The sequence below is a fragment of the Aplysia californica genome, unplaced genomic scaffold (genome assembly GCF_000002075.1).
Source record: "Aplysia californica isolate F4 #8 unplaced genomic scaffold, AplCal3.0 scaffold00095, whole genome shotgun sequence".
NCBI lineage: Eukaryota > Metazoa > Mollusca > Gastropoda > Aplysiida > Aplysiidae > Aplysia > Aplysia californica.
Genome location: NW_004797365.1, coordinates 671805 through 687149, shown reverse-complemented (window position 1 = coordinate 687149; position 15345 = coordinate 671805). Strand labels below are relative to the sequence as shown.

General features: G+C 38.2%; 1 protein-coding gene across 1 annotated transcript in view; it reads right to left on the bottom strand.

Moving 5' to 3' along the window:
• LOC101851567 (somatostatin receptor type 2-like) overlaps nt 1–15345 on the bottom strand; it is a 122900-nt gene that overhangs the window by 8985 nt on the left and 98570 nt on the right. Inside the window, exon 3 of the mRNA XM_005095082.3 lies at nt 14459–14574. The gene's annotated coding sequence lies outside the window, so the exon portion shown is untranslated. The remainder of the gene's footprint in view (nt 1–14458; nt 14575–15345) is intronic.

Below are 15345 nucleotides of genomic sequence, written 5' to 3'. Positions count from 1 at the left end.
GCCCAGGTACCGCATGAGAAGACAGAAGAGCCAACTAAAAGCGCTTTAGTCTGAGTGGCGTATGTATTGTGACTTTATTGCTTTGTAGATGTACATGTTCTGGCTATATTATTCTTTCATGCGGGGACTAATTCGTTCCCACTTGTAAAACAAGCAATAAAAGGTATCGGAGAACATCAAGCGCGCTCAGTTGAAATCGTTGTTATTAACGTAGCGTTTTTTCGAAAAGCCGAGAGGAAATCCAGAGAGTTTTGACGAGTTCACTGAACCCATCTGCGTGAATAATTCACGACAGCCATTTCCATCTATGTCTCTCCGGAACTATCATTTTGCGCGGAGTGTTAGCCTGGAAAAGCACACTTAAAAATGCTATGGTTTGGTTGGCCTGGGGGGGGGGGGGGTAATCTGTGTGAGCTCCAGGAGCAAATCCAAGAGTTGAAAAGCAAAATGTTTTTGTCACGACAGTTCACATTAGATAAACGTGATATTAATATTTATACAAAGAGATGAGTGCCAAATAGTTGAAGTGGTCAAACATTATCCTTATAATGTGTAGGAGCACTCCGTCTTCATATCTTTGAGTAGTTAAAAGTTTGCTTCAAAACACGCTTATTTTTCTTTTCTTTTCTTCAACGACATTTTTCTCTACCAGAGACTGGAGTCCACACTTGTTTTTATAAAATGTAATTCACTCAAAACATAATATTTGGACACCTTTTAAAAGCTACAATATTGCTTGATAGGGGTAATTAAACTAATTCTAATCGGTGCTGATAGCTAAATTTCTTAAATATATACACTGGACTTGTAGAGAATAGAGCACTATTTAATAATAAATAATAATAAATAGCATTTGTATAGCGCATATCCCCGCTCAACAGCAGGCTCTATGCGCTTTACACTATATTATTACCCCAGCAGACCATAGAACACTCCGAAACATTCTCAGCTTCCCGGGAAGCATACAATGCAAGCAGCTCAAACACTAACAAACTGACAAGATCTTTCGCTGTCTATAGCCGGGTACCCATTCCCACTTAGGTGAAATGAGGAAAATTCGAGTAAAGTGCCTTTCCCAAGGACACAACGTCAGGCCTCTGACGGGATTCGAACCCACGACCTTACGGTTGCGAGCCCGAGAGCCTAACCACTAGGCCACCGACACCACTATTTGCACTATTTCTCCGTTGAAACTACTTATAAAGCCAAGGTAGGTCATGAGTTTTGAGACAAGCGAGTTAAACACTTGATAGCTTCAAAAGACATCTTAAGCATTTTATGTTCCTACATATCCTTCATAAAGCTTTTAGCGTTATTTTTATTATAGTTGTTCTGTGCCTACGTCTGAATGAAAATAGTCCGTGTGTGTATGTGTGTGTGTGAGTGTGTGTGTGTGTGTGTGTGTGTGTGTGTGAGTGTGTGTGTGTGTGTGTGTGTGTGTGTGTGTGTGTGTGTGTGTGTGTGTGTCTGTGTGTGTGCATACATATAATATATTGCATGAGAAGAAAGGAAGTAGTAAGAAAGGTTTTGAAAATGGGTGTTCCAATATAAAGCGCACTGAGCAATTTTTTTTAAATGCTCTAAATAAATGCTATATTATTATTATTGTTGTTATTATTATTATTATTACCCAATTTTATTTTGTTATATAAAAAAATCGTTTACACCCTGCAAAGGGGTTGCCATTTTATGATATAGACGTATTCATTGGTCGCAATGTCCTTACAATTTACCCGCTAAGCCCTGCCGGGCTTATACAGCTACGTGGACCGTAAGGCTCCTACAAATTTATAATAACTTGTCCAGGTTCTGCCTATGGTAGACTATTTGTTGAGAGCCTGTAGAGCTGATGGAAATAGCAAGAAAAACGTAATTTGTATATTTCTTTTATATAAAAAATACTACGTCCAAATATGATATGATATCGGGGGTTAAACTTACTGTTATTGTTTAAAGAGAGGGGACATGAAGACCGCCATATTTGAACAAGCCGCTGTCTTGAAACTCAAAAATTAAAAAAATACATGAGAAATACACGGCACGACAAACGAAAAAAGATAAGATATTATGATATTACATAAAGTTTGAAACTCTAAATAAATTATAATACAGGATACGAAAGGGAAAAGAAAAATAATATGAGAATATCATATTACGATAATAATCATAATTCTGTTGACCAGCTGATGGAATGAATCAACGCATTAAAAAAAAAATATTCCGTTATATCTATAAGTCACAACTTCTCTTCATTTTTCTATCTGCTTCTCTTCATTTTTCTATCTGCTTCTCATCTCTCTCTCTCTCTCTCTCTCTCTCTCTCTCTCTCTCTCTCTCTCTCTCTCTCTCTCTCTCTCTCACTCACTCTTTATCCGTTTCTCTCTCTATCTCTCTCTCTCTCTCTCTCTCTCTCTCTCTCTCTCTCTCTCTCTCTCTCTCACACTCACTCTTTATCCGTTTCTCTCTCTATCTCTCTCTCTCTATCTCTCTCTCTCTATCTCTCTCTCTCTGTATCTCTCTTATTAATCCTTTCTATCCTTCTTTCTCAGTATGTCTCTGTCTCTGTCTGTCTGTCTGTCTGTCTGTCTGTCGGTCTGTTTCTCTCTCTCTTTAACAAAAAACGAACCATGTAGCTGTAGGGTTACAAAAAGAACGAAATCGTGAAATACGTGTATATTCATATACAAAGCATGTTGTCAAATCGATGAGCTGCCAGCATTCTAATCAATATAGATCATAAAGTTGAATCTGACGTCGAATTTTACAAATTGAAGTGTTTCATGATTTTTTTCTATAAACTGCAAGAAAAAAGCGTCCTCCTAAATTAAAATAAAGTACATAAATAAACAAATAAATAAATAAATAAATAAATAAATAAATAAATAAATTAAAAAACATAAAACATTAACACCGTCCTCCCTATCTATGCCCAGATGTAGGCACTCGTGCTTTTGTTCTACAATAAGAAATAATCAAATCGAAAAAAACAGCAAACAAAACACCAAAGAAGCTCCCGTTATTTCGAAATAAAAACAAAATTACAAAACTCCTAGAGCAAAAACAACTACAATAACAACAACAACAACATAAAAAACAACAACAACATCAACTAAGTCAACAACAATAACAACACTGTCACCATTACCACCACACCTACCAACAAAAACAAAAGCAACAACAGCAACAACAACAACAACAACAACAACAACAACAACAACAGCAACAGCAACAACAACAACTACAAAAACAACAACAACAACAACAGCAAGACAGAAAAAAACACCCAAAACGATTATAATATTTATGAAAGACGACAACTGAGGGTTACCTTCCCCCTGAACAAACAGACCTTGGAGGGAATAGGAGTCTAACATTTCAAAAACAGAAGTCACACAGAAAAAAGGAACCCTAAAAAAATATTAGCAAAAACATTCTAAAAGAAACTGTCGCTATGTCTGGAAACCCGCGGGGTATCAAGACCCGCCGAAGGATCCGGTTTTTATTATTATTTTGTTTTTGTTTTTACCGCTTTTTTAAAATAATCATTAGTTTCACCTCGAGTTGTTTTCGAGATGTATTACTCTTTTAGATGTTTTTGTTATTGTACTTTTTCCCCCCTTTTCTAATCCGCTCACAATGGGCTATGGATAACAGCGGCGGTGTCCCGGTGGTACGAGACTAGGGAACTTTGAAAAACTGTCTGTGAGAAATAATTACTACCGGTAGGTGTTTTCTAGATCTTTGGTGAGGTCTGTGGATTGCTGTCTATAGTGTGTTTCCATGCAAACGTTTCTGCCCACATGAGTGTGTGTGTGTGTGTGTGTGTGTGTGTGTGTGTGTGTGTGTGTGTGTGTGTGCGTGTGTGTGAATGTTTGTGTGGGAAGGGGTAAGTATGAGGGGAAGGGTAGCTTGTAATTATAATGTAATTATTGTATAATAAGTTCTATTCACACATTGGCACCAATAAGTTCCACTTAGGGGGCGAGCTTCAACCCTGCATGTCAGGGCCAGTCACAAGCTGAAAGGGACACAGCATCCCAGAAGAAAGAAAATAAAACTCCATAATCCCTACCCCCACCTCCTCCGACACACACACACACACACACACACACACACACACACACACACACACACACACACACACACACACACACAGAGACACAACACGATAATCGAACCCATGCCATTCGTGCGGACGGGGTAGGACCTAAACGCTTCACTATAGACGCCACTGAGTGGGAGAGAGTGAATAATTGCATGTGCGTTTGAATACACAGTACGTATGTTGCCATTGAAAGTATGCATAGAATGAATTAGGGATTTGATAGTTTTTACACCTTGTACTTATGAGGGTGAAAACACCTATATGATGATGACCAAGAATAGTAGTAGTTATAGTAGTAGTAGTAGTAGTAGTAGTAGTAGTAGTAGTAGTAGTAGTAGTAGTAGTAGTAGTAGTAGTAGTAGTAGTAGTAGTAGTAGCAGTAGCAGTAGCAGTAGTAGTAGTAGTAGTAGTAGAAGTAGTAGTAGTAGAAGCAGTAGTAGTAGTAATAGTAGTAGTAGTAATAGTAGTAGTAGTAGTAGTAGTAGTAGTAGTAGTAGTAGTAGTAGTAGTAGTAGTAGTAGTAGTAGTAGTAGTAATAGTAGTAGCAGGTAAGTGGAAAAAAATGTGGGGAAGATTGATAGAAGGCAGGGATGACAGTGATTATGGCCATCGCGACATAGTAATATCATCTTCGAGCCACTGCTGTTATTGACCTCTATATTCTGTTGGCTATTTCGATGCCACACCTGCACAGAAAATAGTTAACGAAGGAGTAAAGCATAAATTATGCAACTTACGGGAATTTAAAGATTAAAACCAAAATCTAAAGTTCAGGTTTGTTCCGTTCAAGGTTTTATCGACCTGGGCTTATTTCAAATCAATATTTCAGCTTCCTCTGTTGTTAGATGTGTTTTGTTTAGGTAAACCATCTATTTGGTCCACTTTCAAGGGCAAAGTCAAGCAGTTTTTCCCCACATTTCAATTTCATGAATTAGTGATAAACGGCACATTAAAAAAAGCTTAAAACTAGTCAAAGCAATGCGCGGGTGTCCTTCCACAGCTCGACGGGTATCTATTTTAAATACTCTTTTTCTATCGAATATTTTTCTCAACGGTAGATGTACACTTAAAACAGTCTTATTTTTTTATCAGTATACTGTTCCATAGCAGAAATCGTCAATAAACAAATCGAAGTGAAAAATTGATGATTTAGAATTCAGTGGCTAGTTTTAAGAACGGCATCTTCAGATTTTTAAAAATTAGATGACTGAAAAAAAAAATACCAAAAAGATCATCACATTCAAAGTACTCGAAAGAACAGCGAACGAACTACAGAACCGGCACATTGCTTTGGATCCTGCTCGGCTGTTGATTTCTTTTAGTTTTGTTCAATGTATGCGTCCAGCATAACTGTCAGACCTTGAGACTTACAGTTTCCTCCCTTCCGTCCGGGTGACATGTCTGCGTGTCTGTTTGACGTTTATACCGGAAGTGTGTCGCCCACCACCGGAAGGCAAAACAGACAGAGGCAGTCAGCGACTTTCGCTTTGAGACACATCCTGTTTTGTTTTGTTTTTACCCGATAGAAAAAGACTTTTCAATATTTTAGATTTTGTGTTGATTCTTTCCTTTTATTCTGTTCCTTTTTTGTTGTTTGGATGGAGGAGGACGGAGGCGGTTTGGGGGAAAAGAGAGGTGGGTGGGGGTGGGTGGCATCCGCCTCATATACAAAGACGGGGTTACTGTCCTTAGTTCTTTGAAAACATAATAATGTATTTTTTGTTTTCCATTTTCTTTACGTCTGCTTTATGAGGTTCCGGGTTTCTGTTAAGCCTGTTTGATTTAACGAAAACTTAGGCTGGAAAAGCTTTAAAACGGACACATATGTACTGTTTACTTTCACACTGGCGGATATCCACACTATTATGGCTACATAGTGTTAGTAAGTTAAACACAAGAAACGACAAATGAAAACGAAAAAGGTAGTTTAGAGAAGAGTGTGGACCCCTCCACAAGCCTCAAATATGCATCCTATTCGGAGAGGAAACGTGATCAACATATTAAAAGGTCGACTCTACAACAATGCAACAAACGGAAGAGAAGCATGTTGACAGAGATTGATAAAAGCACCTGGAGACTGAAAGAAGAAGCCTTTACATTATTACAGATCAATTGTACATGCATTGTACGACTGATTTTTGCCTGTTCAAACGACAAAGACAATGAATCCCAGTAATCGATCAAAATTCAGGAAACTAAAAAATGACAATGCAAAGAAAGAAGCAAAATTAAACAAGACAAAACTGAAATAGTAGGTGTTGAGGAACGAAGTGAAAAAGAGAAAAGGGACAAAGAAATAAGCAGAAACACAGAAAACGAAGGAAATAGAGAAAGAATGAAAGAAAGTTTTAAAAAAAAACCGCGTGTGATGTCAGATTATGTCAAGTAAATGTTGCGGAAAAGAAGTAAAACGAGAAAAGAGAAGGCAGAACGACAAACATACATAAAACGAACACAATTCAAGAAATAATGAACGAAAGAATGAAAATAAAAAGGAAAAAAGGAAAGAAGATAGACAACAGATATGGAAAGGCGGGAAGAGGTGATCGGGAATAAGTCCGTGGAGTGCGAAAAAGCCGACTCAATCCATTGATCGGAAAGCTAAGAGACTGTCTCAACAGGATCTGTTCACTTTAAATAGTTTTGTTGTCTTTTTCTTCATTGGTCCCCCTCTGTCTCACCCCCCCCTCTCTGTCTTTCTCTCTCTCCCGCTCCCCCCCCTCTCTCTCTCTCTCTCTCTCTCTCTCTCTCTCTCTCTCTCTCTCTCTCTCTCTCTCTCTCCCTCCACCTTGTCGGGGCTTCCAGTCAGCACAAGTCACGTGATAATGCCATGATAAACCGTTTTGCTTTCACTTTCTCACCGCCAAACATCCCCTTCCCGCTCTCTGCCCCCCCCCCTCTCTCTCTCTCTCTCTCTCTCTCTCTCTCTCTCTCTCTCTCTCTATCCCTCTCTCTCTCTATCCCCCCTCTCTCTCTCTCTCTCACACACACACATTCACTCTCTAGGTGTGCTCTCTTCTCACTCTATCTGTAAGTGTAATATGTGTTTGTGTGTGTGTGTGTGTGATTGTGTGTGTGTGTGTGTGTGTGTGTGTGTGTGTGTGTGTGTGTGTGTGTGTATGAGGGAGACAGAGACTGAGAGACAAACATAGAGAGGGAGAGTCTGTCTGTCTCTCAGTCTCTCTCTCTCTCTCTATGTCTCTGTCTCTCCCTCTGCCTACCCCTCCCCCCCTCTCTCTCTCTCTCCCTCTCTCTTTCTCTCCCTCCCCTCTCTCCCAGTCTCTCTTTCACCGCAGCTTGTCACAGCTTCCGGTCACCACGGTCAGAATCAATGAGGGCTTCTTGTTCGACACTCTCTGTAGCTTCTCAAGGGTAGTTTTCCAAACTGTCAAAACTGAAGGCTAACAGTCGTACAAGGATGCCTTCTCTCTTTGTTTTGTTAAAGAAAATGTCAAATAAGAAGACGCTAAAGATTTTAGCGTGGACAGAATGGAGCGTCTAAATGAGCCCCATGCGTAGTTTTAAAAAATCCTCACAAAACCATTTAAAATATCTAGATTACGTTTATTGTCATACTCGTCAAATTGCTTGGTTTTCTTACAAAACTGAGTGAAAGAAAAATGACAAAACATTTGCTAGTCAAGATGGTATTTTATAAAAAGAATGCACGATTTGAATGGGAAGAAAAAAAGACAAGCGAACAGAAAAAGAGGGAAAAAAAGCCCCCCAAAAACGATGGAAGCTATATGTAACTAGGTGAAGCAGAAAACTCTTGAAACAGCATGAATAGGAAAAAAAAAGTCAAAGTACTTTTTTCAAACACACTGAGATTTTTGTCACATTATACCGCTATGTAAAAGGTCCCCGGGAGAAAGAGATAGAAACAGGATAAAACAGGGAAAAAAGTTGAAGAGGAGAGAGAACAAAAAGAGGGTTGTTGCCGGATATTCTTGTGGGTTTGCTTCTTCTTTCCTATTACGTTTCTGTCATTTGGATTTCTCCCCCTCCTTTTCTTGTTTGCTATTCTGTTGTGAGACCTCTAATTTTCGGCACTTATATGAACATATTGTGTTTCAAGTGCCGTAAATCTCTTAACTAAGACTGAAGAGAACACAAAAGGAGAAGGAGGGGAGTAGTTGGACGTGGACGAGGGGGAGGCAGAGGAGGAGAAGGAAGGGGGATGATGATCATAGTTCACATCTTCATCATCATAATCGACATCATCAACAGCAGCAGTAGCAGCATCAAAGTAGACAAACAACAACAACAACAGCAACAACAACAGCAACACAATAACAACAACAACAACAGAAGCAGCAGCAGTAGCAACAGCAACGGAACAAAGCAACAATAACAGCAGCAACGAAAGGTCATTTGTTCGCCATGTAATAAACTTCACAGCACTCAGCCTTATCTCTGATGACTTACTGAACGTCGCAATCACCAGTAAGGAGCAATAAATGGTAGTTCGTTGGAGAGAAAAAAAGCCGAGCGTGATTACTGTTACCATAACAACGCCACGCTCGTTTCCGGCCTCCTTCTCGTCTGTAGCGCTGCTGCAGAGTTTCAAGTGCCATACAAAAGACGATAAAAAATGCATAAGCGTCCACAGGCAGGAATCACGTTCATAGAGCTGCAGTATGGCTCACGTATGGAAAAGTAGCCTCAAGGATGCCACTTGACACAGGAAGGTTGACAGCGGACATCGATTGACAGTATTTGCATACACTTCATGAGTTTTCCGAGGTCTTCGGTCCGAATGCTCATCAGGAAAATTAGCAGGCAGTTTCTCATTTCATGATGAGCAAGCTGGATCCACTGTCTTAATTAAGCGGTTTTTGGAGTGCAGACAAGTCAAAACACAAATTTTAATCACGCGAGAAGTTCCTTAATAGTCTGAAGATGATAAGCTCATCGCGCTCTTCGCAATTTGCTCGCTTTTTTATATTTTACTTAGTTCACCAGCGAGGACATTTCTCTTTCGATTCGGCTTTTGGACACGATCCAACAACACTGGTTTAGTATGAGCACACCTGTGAGTAAAGAGAAGCCCATCGACACGCGCACAGTCATTAAGTGCTGAAAAAAAACGAAGGTAGACAGAAGCCACAAAGGAAAAGAAAAGAAGCAACACCTATCAGTGGCATCCTACCCCCCCCCCTTTCCCCCCGACCTTCCCCACCAGTTATATTTGTTTCGTGGAAGCTAATAAGAATGCTAAATTTTAAAGTTGCTTTGCGTTCTAAATCACTATATTAATTAGCTAAATTTCCCTTACTGATCTGACTTACTGTTTTGACATTTTCATTGGTGCCTTCATAGTTTTATGCTTCATATATCTTGTTAGGGGACTTACATACAGTTTAATCTTGCAGAAGGCATATAGCAGAACATGGCTACAAGCATGGTTTACAAACAGTAGGACCAGCTTCATGGTCAAGTATTGCAATATGATAAATATATCTCTCAGTAATGTGATAGTGCCGTCGGTAACCTAGTGGTTATCTGCCTGACCCGTACTCGTGAAATTGCAGGTTTGGGGTTCTGAGCTTCAGCTCGATCCGACGTTGTGTCATTTGGGAAGACATTTCACATGAATGTCCTGTTTGGCTCGGTCCTTTCGGAGATCGACCTTAAACTAGAACATTCCACCTCTTAAATAACCTAATAGCATTGGTAGGAGCGTTAAATATAATAATATATTATTTCACATTTCATTTTTGCTGTGTGTCATTGCAGGAGAGTAGCCACTTTATCTTCGAAAATGTCAAAGTAGTTGGAGCTGTTTTACGCTCCCGTTGACAACACTAAAACCCTTTAAGAGGCGGCCTGTCTCGATCCTGCCAGTCAGGGCCAACCAATGCTGAGAGGGATACAATGTCTCAGCAGACTGACGGAGATACTCGATAAGCCTATTTCAAACGGGAATCAAACTCACGTTTTCTGCGTGCCACGGTAATGCGGCTAACAACTACACCTTATACGCTAGTGCATCCAAAATTTCTATCTAAATAAGTTGTAAAACGTCAGTTAGTGGAGAAGTTCAAATGGTTGTTTAAAGGCCCTCATCAAGTCAGATACGGTAGGATCGGCAAACCTTTGAGGTTCTCGGTCATATTTCTTTATTACAACAGCGTTTTCTAGTGTTAAAAGTGGGAGAAAATTTGCTTTTTAGTGTATCATTGTCAAGTCTTTGCAAAACAGGAAAAGCGTTAACGAGATGAGGCTAAGACACGAAACAGATAGAAGCTCAATAATAATGTGTACGTCGCTGTCATACCTCTCGTTAAAAACAAAAAAACAACCTACAAAAAACAACCCTACAATAGCAACAAACAAATAAAAACCCCACTAGAAAAGAAGCTGGAATAGGAACAAAGTTACAAACTTCCAGTTTGTCCTCGAACCTAGTTTAAAATCAGAAACCGTTTACAATGAAACGATTTGTCAATCAATTGTTGGAAGAACATAAATGAGCTATTACTCCGAAGCTTGTTTTACTACAAATTAATTTCTCTAAACCCTTATGATATTTCAATTATCTGTGAATTTGACCTGAAATGTAGCATAATTTGTTTTGAAATAAAACAAGAAATTTCAAGGATCTTTTCAAAAGGTGCAAGGCATTATTGAAAAATAAAGTATTATCAAACAAGCACGAAAACAAGACAGAGAAAAGAGTAATAATAAATAAAATGGGTAACGGTTTTAGCAAAGGAGTGGAAAACAGACATCAGGACGCGAAATAATGAAATAGAATTCATAACAATATGGTCGTTGGTGAGGCGCACAGGATTGCAAAAACGTCAAGGAACAGACAGACAAGTTCTAGTATCGCATAAATGTTACAACACTTGTATTATTAACGCTTCGTTGTTGGGTGGTTACTCTGATCACGACTAAAGGTCAATTTGTTTCCCGAAAAGATAAACAAAATTAAAGGCGGATTAAGCAAATTAAATGTGAGGCAGGGTGGTGGAATCAGGCTCTCGTCAATTTTTGGGCTTGCAGAGTTATTGGTATCATCTTAAAGTTTATTCACTTGTCTTTATTTGGATTTTAAAAAAATATACATTCATCTTGAATACAAGTCGAGATATTTGCGAAAGAAGGAGGTGGGGGTCACCTGTTTTCAGAGGTAAAATTAGTGAGAAAATGGCCGCCAAAGATTTGTTATTTCCTTAGCTTAAGAGTACGTGGTAACGGAAAAATTTACATTTTTGTGCCTTTACTTAACGTTTTTCAGAAAAATCCACACAGAAACGAGTTCATTAATGGGCAGGAAAGGTGTTGAGCCAAAGAACAAAAAAACTGATAAAAATTCACAAACCTGCGGAAAAATGCCAGTTTCTTCACATTGATTATTTTGACGAGCGCCTGATTCCACCACGCTGCCTCACAAATGTTTTATTTTTGTTTGTTTCTTTCTTTTCCCTTGTAAAATTTTCTTTCCACGTTTCTTTTCTTGTGAGCACCTTTGTGTCAATAAAACATTTTAGCATCATGATGATACATTAAGTTCTTCTTGGAGCGTTAAACGTGAACACAAAATAGAAATGGACGGGACTTTTAAAGTTTTCCTTCCTCTTTACAGCTATCCTTTTCGTCCACTTACCTGTCTGCGTATCAAATGTTCCACCCTCAAAATGGCACATTGATACGTTTAATAGGGCGTCCCATTTTGTAAGAACTGCAAACTGATCTACCGAATAGAATATTCATAATAATTGATTTTGGGATAATTATTCCATACCAGTCAATTTCTCTAGGTAGCAGACTTTCATGATGTACAATTGGTTGGGAAGATCTATATCATTCTTGTTGTATACAAGAGAGTAATGGTAAACATTCCAAGGCGAGGTTCTGAGATAATTACAATTTTACTGCTTAATGCCTTTTCTATCCTGAGCTCTTGTCGTCCACATTGGAACATGGTCAGGGTCAGATTGTATAATGGGTCGGTTGGGACGTCTGTGTGATGTCTCATTAGGTTAGATGTCTATGCACCAACCCACATATGCACAAATTTACACTCCTTCCAGGGAGACTTTATTACTCACTGGATTACAAATTAGAACTCTACATGCTTCTGTACACAATATGCAATCACCCACACACGCATTTACGTAATTTGCGTGAGCACGCATTCACATGCCCCATGTACGAGGCCTGTCTCAGCAGTAAGTTATCCTGTTCTGTTAAAATCAACAATCTTTACTGTATAGACATGAACTTTTGTTCATTCCTACATAAATATATCCTATTCAACATAACCACAGTTGATGACAATGTACATTTACATCCGATGCTGCCAGAGGTTAAAAGCAGTGATTAGTCCGTTTCGTTTCTTCCTGTGTTCTTAGTGCGGCATTAACGTTGTTTCGAGCACAACTTCTTCTTTTCTTCAAATCGCTGCCCCCTTGGTCCTTCTCTGATTTTGGGTAAGAAATGAAAGTCGCATGGTGCTTTGGCTGGGGAATTGCGGGGACGTTCAAGGCTTCCTCAGTGCCAAGACTTCAGGAGATTGGTGACCTTGCGAGCCCTGTGCACGGATGTATTGTAACGATGGACGACAACACAATACTCATGCAGACCCGGCTACTTTCTTCTAATTGCTTTGTTATTGTCAGCACTTACTCTTGTGTCAACGGGAACAAGGTGGCTCAAAACAACATCTTTGTGATTGAATAACATGATGCGCATCACTTTTAAAACACCTTGTTTCTGTCGAGCTTTCTGGGATTGTTGTGATCCTGGGTTACTCCGTACTATTGGATGTCTTTTTAATTCTTGATCCCATAAATGCACCCATAATAATAATAATAATAATAATAATAATAATAATAATAATAATAATAATAATAATAATAATAATAATAATAATAATAATAATAATTTTTAAAATCATTCTTATCTTCTGTTCAAATTTTCTACCGACCTAATATACATCCATGTTTCATAACCTGTAAGATTTTTCTCAAAACATGTCCCTTTATTCAATGCGACTTTAGTTTCACCCCCATATCAAATAACGACTAAGGAGGCAGCGATTTGCGGACGAGGAAGAGATTGTGCTCGAAACAAAAACTGCACTAAGGACCCTAACCAAAGAGGACGACATGGTCGCTGTGTTTGATCACAAGCAACGTAGAGTGAAAAAGTGCATTGAGACAAACGGTTGGTAAATTGAACAGAAAGGATGTTTCTGCAGGTATGTATAAATGTTCATTTTTGTAAAGTTAAATGGTTTATTTTATAGAACAGGGATTCACTTCTGGACAGACCTCGCACTTACACTTTGAATTACACACTCTTACATACATGCGTAAAATATATGTGCACACATGCTCATACATCCTTACCCCCCCCCCCTCCCCCTTTAGAAAAACACGTACTCACGCTTGGACACACAGATATGCACACAAACATAGACACATACACTCATATTTCTTCTATATTATAGAGAGTACCTTTTTTAATAAACCCCATGCTTACCAGCTCACGTACGCACACACACGCACACACGCACACACACGCGCACGCACACAAAGAACCCCCCTCCCCCCCCCACACACACACACTCGCACACAGAGTGCTACCTCGTCAGTTTGTAGTCATAAGTAAGTCTGTTAATTGGATCAAAAGAGTACCCCTTTCATCCCTTTTAAAATAATAACAATAATGATAATAATAATAATAATAATAATAATAATAATAATAATAATAATAATAATAAATAATAATGATGATGATGATGATGATAATAATGATGATGATGATGATAATAATAGTAACAATAATAATAATAATAATGATGATAATAATTTAATAATAATAATAATAATAATTTTCATCATTATTATTATTAATACTATTATATCAGCATTTGTATAGCGCCTATCAACGCTTGACAGTAAGCTCAATGAGCTTTACACTAAATTATTACCCCAGCTGACAATAGAACACTCACAAACATTCTCAGCTTCCTGGGAAACATACAGTGCAAGCAGGTGATTAGAAACCCCCAAACACTAACGAACTGACAAGATCCTTCACTGTCAATGGCTGGGTACTCATTCCCACTTGTGTGAAGTGAGGCAAATTCATGTAAAGTGCCTTTCCCAAGGACACTACGTCGGGCCCCTAACGGGATTTGAACCCACGACCTTACGGTTTCGAGTCTTACTAGGCAACCGACGAATCCTCACAAAATCTCCCTTTAACAGCCAAAAAACCCCCCAAAACAACAACAGTAAGCTCACAGAAAAATCTCAAATTCCCAATTTCCATTTAAACACAATTTAGGAATTGTATAAGTTATCACTAGCTGCTTACATTCATGTTTTAACTTACCCGTTTTGTCTTTTTTCCCCTATGGTAGCAAAATATCTTCAGCCGAGAAAAACACTTTTCTCATAAACGTGTCACCAGTTCCGTTCTCAACCTGTTAAAACCAGCAGGGTCTTGACCTGAGAAATAATATAATATAATATAATATAATATAATATAATATAATATAATATAATATAATATAATATAATATAATATAATATAATATAATATAATATAATATAATATAATATAATATATACAATATAATATAATATAATATAAATTAATATAATATAATATAATATGAATTAATATAATATAATATAATATAATATAATATAATATAATATAATATAATATAATATAATATAATATAATATGATATAATATAATATAATATAATATAATATAATATAATATAATATAATATAATATAATATAATATAATATAATATAATATAAAATAGTGAAAAGATTATTATATTTTTTTAGAAATATTTTTTTGGGTAAGTGTTTTACGACGCTCGCAACTGCATGCGGTCGTGAGCGGGCTCCACACATTGAACATTTTCAGTTGGAAGGGAATTTTGAACTTTGCTCGGGTGGCGGCCGAAGCCTACTCTGATTGAATTTGGACCACTAAGGGATATTTAACGTGCGCAACTTGTACACGGAGCCTCTGAGATTCTTCGCCCTTGTCCGAGAAGGCTAGGTGTAGATCTTTCCTACCATAAGATCAGGGGTGCAGCTGAAAGACAGCAGTAAGAAAGAGCCAAGGAGTAGCAGAAGAAAAGTTGCAGAAAGAGTCAGGAGCCAGAGGACGGGGCAAAGGAAGTGAAGGGATGGGGCAAAAGGTGGAGACAAAAACAGACGACAGAACATTGTTAGGGAGCAAGAAAGGAGATGAA